The sequence below is a fragment of the Macrotis lagotis genome, chromosome 7 (genome assembly GCF_037893015.1).
Source record: "Macrotis lagotis isolate mMagLag1 chromosome 7, bilby.v1.9.chrom.fasta, whole genome shotgun sequence".
Taxonomy (NCBI): Eukaryota; Metazoa; Chordata; class Mammalia; order Peramelemorphia; family Peramelidae; genus Macrotis; species Macrotis lagotis.
Window position 1 is genome coordinate 61,305,747 of NC_133664.1, and position 8,665 is coordinate 61,314,411.

Consider the following 8,665-nt stretch of genomic DNA (forward strand, 5'->3'; position numbering starts at 1 on the left):
AAAATTGTATAACAGGAACCTCAGTGACCAGTAACTGAGAAGCATGGGAAACTGGTGCATAGAAAATGGGGCTGAGAGTTTTCAGGGAAAACTACGGAGGACTATAGTTCACCAAGAGCACCATCACTATAACCTTTCCCTCAGACAATCAGCCTCAGATGTAGAGCTGAGGATTTTTCTGACTCTTTAGAGGGGAAACATCTATGTCAGAACACGCCTCATTGCCATTTCTCTATGAACTAATAAAGTCATTATCCGTGGATACCGATGAAGACCCATGCTTCTCCTTCATATAATGATGGTTCACTGTAGAGTTCTTTGGTCAACCTCTTGAAATTTTTTTAAAAATCAATTTCTAAAATCAATCAACAATCAATAGAGACAACCGTGTCCCAAGTATTGTGTTAGGTGTTAGGGATATGGACACAAAAAGAAATGTAACCCCTGCGCTCAAGGAGCCTACATCAATCTGAGGGTTATATGTACATAGTTATGGATATGTAGAAGATATAAGGCAGAATTTGGAAGGGGAAGGCACTAGTCGCTTGGGGAATCAGGAAAGGATTTGTGTAGCCAAGTGTTGTTTGAGAAACTCTGAAGGAAACAAAAGATTCTCAGAGAATGAAGGTCAGATGAGATTTCACCTAGGAAGAAGGAATACTCACTGAAAAGGAGTGAAGATGGAAGATGAAGTTTTTGGAGGGTTTTTTTGCAAGGCAATGGGGTTAAGTGGCTTGCCCAAGGCCACCCAGCTAGGTAATTATTATGTGTCTGAGGTCGTATTTGAATTCAGGTACTCCTGACTCCAGGGCCAGTGCTCTATCTGCTGCACCACATAGCCACTCCTGAAGATGCAGTTTTGTGAGAGGAAAAGTAAGAAAGTAATCTTGAATGAACCATAGATGTTTGTATAATATACATGTATGATATGTGTAATAAAGTTAGGAAAATATTTTGGGGTCAGATTGTGAAATATATTTGAAGCCATAAAAATTGCTATTATGTGTTAAAAAGAAGTTATATGGTGCAAGGGTGTGCCATGATTATATTTGCGCTCACAAATCTCACTTTAGCACCTATGTGAAGGTCAGATTGCATAGGGGAGAGTCTTATGGCAACAAAACCACTAGAATGCTATTTAGTTCAGTCATACAGGTAAGAAGTGATTAGAACTTGAATGAGGGTCTTTGAGCTCTTTGAGCAGAGATGAAGGGGAGGTGTGAAAAAACACTGTGGAGAGAGAAATAAGATTTGACAATTTAAAAATATAGAATGTTTAGTAGATTTGCAAATGGCACCCATCAGAGAGACAGCTTATTAGATCTAACAATGCTTTACAAATAATGCTCATTGAATTGACTCCAATCAATAGATTGAAAGGATGACTCAAGTCTACCAAGATAAAACTCCACAAAGATAAATGTATTGTTATATAATTGGGTTGAGAAATTCAATTGTACTTGTTCATGATAAAAAAGAAGTTTCTTTAAACCTCATGTTGTCTTTGACCACTTTGATACTGTAAAAATCTGGTGTCCAGAACAAGGAATCTAAGTCTCTCTATGCTAGCAAGATAATATTTGAAATGTTACATTTAATTCTGAGAGCTGCATTTTAAAGGAATACTAACAAAACAATTTTCCTGTAAATACTCAGTATATGATGGAGCACTTCCTGATTGGCAAAACATCAACAACATATGGGGCTGTCCAAAAGTCAAATACATATTTGTAACATTATTCAGTGTTTGGTGCCACATTCAGAGATGAAGGGGATGATGGACAAAGTCCTTAGGACTGTGTCATAAAGAAATAAGAAGCCTCCAGAAGATAACATTTGGGTAAAGGGACATGATAATTGTTTTCAAATATTTAAAGCTCTGTCAAGTTATTCCAAAAAAGTAGACTTGCGATGATGGGTGGATATTATAGGGAAGCAGACTTTAATTCAATAGGTAAGGTAGAACACACACATACACACACAATTAATATTGGTACAGAAATGTAATGGGTGCCTCATGAGGTAATGACACCATTTAAAACAAAAACTAGATAACCATTTGTCAAGGCAGTTGGCAGAGTCATTCATTCACTAGCTAAATTCATCTATTGGGTAAAGGGTTGAATTAGATGATCTCTAATGTTCCTTCCAATGATATCTATAAAAATGAGAAAAAAATGGGTAATAGAATAGAATGTTGCACAGTATTCCAACATTCCAATGTATCTGTGATCTCCTTTATATGGATATCTTCTGTTCCTTGATCATAGGATCATATATTAAGAGCTGAACAGGATCTCAGTGACCATCTAATACAATCTCTCATTTTACAAATGTAAAACTCATTTCAACTCATTCATGCTTACCTAATCTTATGGGATTCTCTTGTCCATGCCTTTCCATTGCACTTTATTTTAGCAAATTAACTGTCATGCTGTCTGAGTAAAGAGGGTTGAATTTAGTGATTTGTCAAAGGTGTTTTCCGTGGTGAAAACAGTTTTGAAAGAGATGCCTGAGAACTCTTCCCAGTTATTTTTGATTTGGAGCAGTCCCACGTAACCATTCTATAACTTCCCCATAAAGAATAGTATGTTTGTCTTTTAATTAGAGACCTTTGCAAAAAAAAATATTAATTATGCCACAGGAATTTGCTTGTCTAAAGTGCCATTCCTTGGAGAGGGTCTGAAAGAGAAACTTTTGGTAATAGTCACTAATCATAAGAATATGCAAATATAAATGGTTGCTTATGGAATTTAGGGAAAGTGAATGAAGGCAATTCTCCCTTCTCAAGATAGTTTCTGTACTCAGAAAAAAAAATGACTTTGAACCTTGTCCAAAATGTCACATACATTTATCAGATGTATTCTTCAACTCCTTTGGATGCCAAAGAACCTTTCTTTATCTCCATGATGGATGGCAGATTAGTGTCTACTGAAATGATTTGCTACTGATACATCAGAGAGCAAAGCTCCCCTTGATCATGGTCAATTATGAGAAGAACAATGGGCTTGAACCATAGTTGGAGTTTGCACTTTTGTTAGCCCAAATCACGTTCAAATTTAGTTTTCAAAAGTTCTTTTCAATGAATTAATTACTTGTCTGTCTTATTTAAAAGTGGCTCAAATGTTAATATGAAACATGGGCCTTTTTTTCTTCTAGGTTGCATTTTATACTCTCCCTACCCCTTCAATGAGGAAAGTTTCTCTAGTAGAATGGCCCTTGGGTGGATTTCTGAGTTTCACAACTTTTTTGATCTTAGTCTTGGTTTTTGATAAATTTCATCTACCAGGTGGTTATCTATTCTTGATGTGTTTGTGAGTGATTGAATTGTAAAATGATTCCCCATTCAGGTTTTGTTGTTCTCTCTTAGGATTGCTATTTGTGAATGTTATTCCTTCAGCAGCTGATTAGCAAAGGAAAGAAAATCAGGAAAGGCTTCATGGAGAAAGTTGGGGGTGCCGAAATTTTGATCCTGGGGAAGAGAGAAATGTCAATAAGCAGAGAAGTCTCTATGGAGGGTGGGAAGTAGGAAGAATCTCTTCTAGATAATGGTGAGACAATGGAAGCAAAGATAGTCAAAATTTTGCATTAATTACTCTTGGACTAGGGCCATATTCACAGTGGAGCTTATGGGACATTGCCCTTGGGGGGGGGTTGTCTAGGTCCCAATTGGCAATCATCTCCAACACACCCAGTCATAGCATACAATGCATGAGACATTAGGCAGCAGCCCAACAGCTCAGTAGTATACATGGTTTGTTGGAAAGAATGTTGGATTTGTACCTGGGAGAACTGGGTGGGAATTCACATTCTAATATTTCCTAGGTAAGGCAGTGGTACTATGAAAAGTTCTGAGTTTGAATGCAGACTCTGCCTTTTATTAGTTGTGTGACCTTGGACAAGTCACTTAACCTCTCTGTGTCTCAGTTTCCTCATTTGTAAAATAGGGATAGTGATACTTAAACAACTTAGGAGGAGTTGCTGTAAAGAAAATAATTTATAAACCTTTAGCAACGTAAGTGGCAGTACCCACTTAGCATGCTCAAACTATAACATGGACTTTCTTACCTTGAATCAGTGAACAGTTAATGGGAAGGAGAAGACCCCAACATTTTCTAGTGTTCCTAAATCTGTGGTTACTGACAGACTGAGCTGACCATCTCAGTTGAGCAGCTACCGATCTTAATTGGCTAAGATACTGTCTCAGTCACGCCTGGGGGTGACTAACAGCTAAGTCAGACAGTGAGATACTTAGAAAGCACAAAGGCTATGGTAGTTATATATTTTTTAGTCTCTTAACAACTCCTCTGGTTTCTTGAGTTCAACATTCCTCAATATATCCCTGACTTGGTAATAACTTAGTACATTTGGTCTTCATGGTATCTAGTGAAAGTTATTCTTATTTGTATTCTCAGAATGTAATTTATTCACAGTTATCTCAGCAAGAAAATTTTAGGTCTAGGCAGAAGTGTATAGTGTTATTTGAGGGGTGATGAAATAAGGCCCCTAGGTTCCAATATACAACTCCCACAGCGACACTACCTGCTTCTAAATGTTCACTGATACAGCCATTTCTCTAGGTTAGAGAACAAAGGATAGATGATATTGCTAGAAAACCACTATTGAAAAACTTATTCCATACTGGAAGAAGAGGAATGGGAGGTCGGGGTTAAGTAACTCTCCATAATCAGCACAGGAATTTTTATTCTTTACATGAACTATTTTAAAGGCAACTTTAAAGCAAATAATAAATAGAGGATCTACCTTGGAATTAGAAAGACCTGGATAGAAATATCTGACAAACATTAGACCCCTAAGCCAAAGTTTTAACTAGAGAATGTACCCAGGCAACTGTTTCTTATGATACAATATGTAATTTCATTTGTAAAGAGATTTTACATATAGGGATATTCTGAATAATAATGAAATCATATTTGATATTACAGAGGATGGAAGGTAAGAGATAGGAGGAAGGGAAGTATGGGTATTGATCTATTCTGGTGGATGCTATTCCAAATGACTAATAATTTACTTTGAAGGACCTGTGATTATAGCATCATAGACTTAGAGCTAGGAGAATAATCTAACCCTCTTATGTAACAAATGGGGAAACTGAGGTTTAGGAAGATTAAGCAACTTTCTCAAGGACCATGCCAATAGTAAGAAGAGCAGAGATTTGAATCTCATTTCTCTGACTCCAAATCCAGTATTCTTTCCAATATTGTTGCTAGAATCAAGTGATTTAATGTCTTAAAAAGCATAGAAAAGTAAAATATTGTTGGTGATTTTCCACGTGGAAACTCCTTCTGATAATGTAAATCTCAAGTTGCCCATACCTTAATCTTATTCAGTTACCTGAGACTCAGGGCAGAGGATTTGCCAGGGTCGTGATGCAATCAAGTCAAGGTTGGGACCCATGTCTTCCTAACTTTAAACCTACCGCTCTATCCACTAACTTCTATCTAGCTTTTAATAACTTAAAACATTAAGAATAAATGGCTAATAAAATGGAAAGATGTGTAACACAATTATACATGTATAACCTATATCAGATTACTTGCTATCCTAGGATAGGGAAGAGTGGAGGGAGAAAACTACAAAAATGATTGTTGAAAACTATCTTAAAATAGAAATGAAGGGGGCAGCTAGGTGGTGCAGTGGATAGACACCAGCCCTGGAGTCAGGAGTACCTGAGTTCAAATCCGACCTCAGACACTTTATAATTGTCTAACTGTGTGGCCTTGGGCAAGCCACTTAACCCCATTTTCTTGAAAAACCTAAAAAAAATACAACTGAATACAATTATTAATTGTATGAATAAAATACAATTGAAAAAATAAATTAAAATGAAAAAGAATATAATTTAAAAAGAAAATAAAAAGTAAGCTCCTTAAGAGTAGGGACTATCAAGTCTTTTGTATTCATGTCCATGATGTTTGATGATGATGAGGTTTGTCCTTCCTTCTCAAAGAAGACCATGACATCTGAGAGGTGATGCCACGATAAGCATGTGAATTGGATTTGAGTGAGGGGGTGCTGTGCTAAGTCTCCAGCCTCACTTTCTCCTCTAGAGTCATTTGGTCCAGTGGTCAGATATGAATCAGGAGGACTGGAGATGGCCCTGGATGTGAGGCAATCGGGGTTGACATACCCAAGGTCACACAGCTAGTAAGTAAATAAGACTGGATTCTAACTCTGGTCCTCTTGACTCCAAGGCCAGTGCTCTATCCACTGTGCCACCTAAACTGCCCTATTATTCATGTCCATAGAACTTAGTTCAATGCCAGAACAAGGCATCTAGGTAAAACAGTGGATAGGCCACTGGAGACCTGAATTGAAATCTAACCTCAGACACCACTCTCTTAACCATAACTGCTTGTTTGCCTCATTTTTCTCAACTGTAAAATGAGGATAATAACAGCACTTATCTTGAATGGATATTGTGAGAATAAAATGAAACGATATTTGTAAAGTTTCTGGCTCATAATCAGCATTATAGAAAAGTTTCTTCTCTTCCCCATTACCTCCTTTTACAAAAAGTAGGTGCTTAGGGGCGGCTAGGTGGCATAGTGGATAAAGCACCGGCCTTGGAGTCAGGAGTACCTGGGTTCAAATCCGGTCTCAGACACTTAATAATTACCTAGCTGTGTGGCCTTGGGCAAGCTGCTTAACCCTGTTTGCCTTGCAAAAACCTAAAAAAAAGTAGGTGCTTAACAACCATTTGATTAATAATTAAAATGCTGGAAATAAGATCATATAGGAATTTGGAGGAGGGGAATAGGATTACTCCTTTAAAATGAATGTAAAGAAAGGAAGTGAAATCAGAGGAGTAGAAAAAGGTGGGAGGAAGGGAATGGCAAAGCTTGGCTTATCTTTCCTCTAACCCAGAGGATCTTCACCTTTTATGCATCATGGATCCCTTCAGTAGTCTGGAAAAGACAACCCCGATTGCCTCACATCCAGGGTCATCTCCAGTCATCCTGATTCATATCTGGCCCCTGGACCCAATGACTCTAGAGAAAGTGAGACTGGTGACTTAGCACAGCATCCTACACTCACATCCAATTCATGTGCTTATCATGGTATCACCACCCTGATGTCATGATCTTTTTTGAGAATGAAGGACAAACCTCATCATCACTAAACATCATGGACATGAATACAAAAGTTTTGATAGTCCCTACTCTTAAGGAGCTTCTTCAAAAATGAAGGACAAGCATTATTATAAATTCCAGTTCAGAAATGCATTTTAAATAATCAAAGAAAAATCTAAATTTCAGTTAGAGATTAGTGAAAAATAAAGATGTAATTTTATCCATCCACTTTCGTGCATCCCTTCTGAGGGATCTGTGAAGCTGTAATTAAAAACCCCTGCTTTAAAGTTGAATTCTGAAAATGTGAATAACTTATTATACAGAACTTGGAGGTAAAGAAATTCATCACAATATTACGATATTAATAATTTCAGACAGAGTTGCTTTAACTTTGGAAAGTCCCTGGTGTATGTTTATAATTCAGAATACCTAGTAAACCAAGGCTGGTAGCTTACTTGAACTCAGGAGTTCTAAGCTGCGTTGGACTGTGTGGATCAGATGTTCACACCCAAGTCTAGCTTCAATATGATGAGTTCCTGGTTGGGGAGAGGACAGGCACCAGGCTGCCTAAGGGAGAAGAGGAGGTAAACTGAGCCAGGATGGAAAGAGAGCAGATGCCCTTCTACCCATCAGTGATGGAATGGACCCTTGAGTGATTGCTGAATTTGCAACCTGGACGAACTATAACTCTCTCTCTCTCTCTCTCTCTCTCTCTCTCTCTCTCTCTCTCTCTCACACACACACACACACACACACACACACACACACATTCAAGTTGGAAAAACCTGCTTTACAGAATTTTCCAATGCCCTTTGACCATATGTTCTCCTAAATGTGCTTTGTTCCTTTACGGCTACAGTCTGAATCATTGCCAGACCTGAGTTTCTGCATCTTGTCCTCTATTTGGCCAAATCAATCGATTCTTTCTGAAAGCCAGCAACTTCCACAGAATACTAGAAAACAGAAGCTTAGCAACCAAGGCAGTTATATTTTCTCCTGGGGTAGGATGTTGGGAAAGGGGATTGATGAAATTGAATGCCCTTTTCACTTGAATATCTGGTTCAGGCAGACTGTCCTTAATGATCTTTCTTTGCACATTGCAACTGGTTTTTACTTAAAGAGGTAGGAAGGAGGGGAAGGTGAGAGATGGAGGATTGTGATTCAACTACCCAAACCCCATAGAAATATATTTAGATCATATGTATTCATGGGTTATCTTCTTTGAATATTTTCATTAACATTTATTCTGAAAATCAATTTTCCCATTTAAATGTAAGGTTTAAAAATAAGTATGGTTTTTTTTTTATTATATCTTAGAACCAAAATAGTCCCCAGGGGAATATAGCTTTAATTATCTAATAAAAAAGTAATAGGCAATGGGATTTATCTTCTAGAAATTTACTTTCTTAGCAACTTTTTTAGGGGTACATCTATTCTATCAGCATCACAGCTGAACTAAATGTATTCAAAATAAAAAGCCTGCATTTTAAAACATATCATAAATTGCAGTTTGAAATAACTGGGGGGTAGGGGAGTTGGGGAGGAAATAGGGGTAGTAACAAGTTTAACAA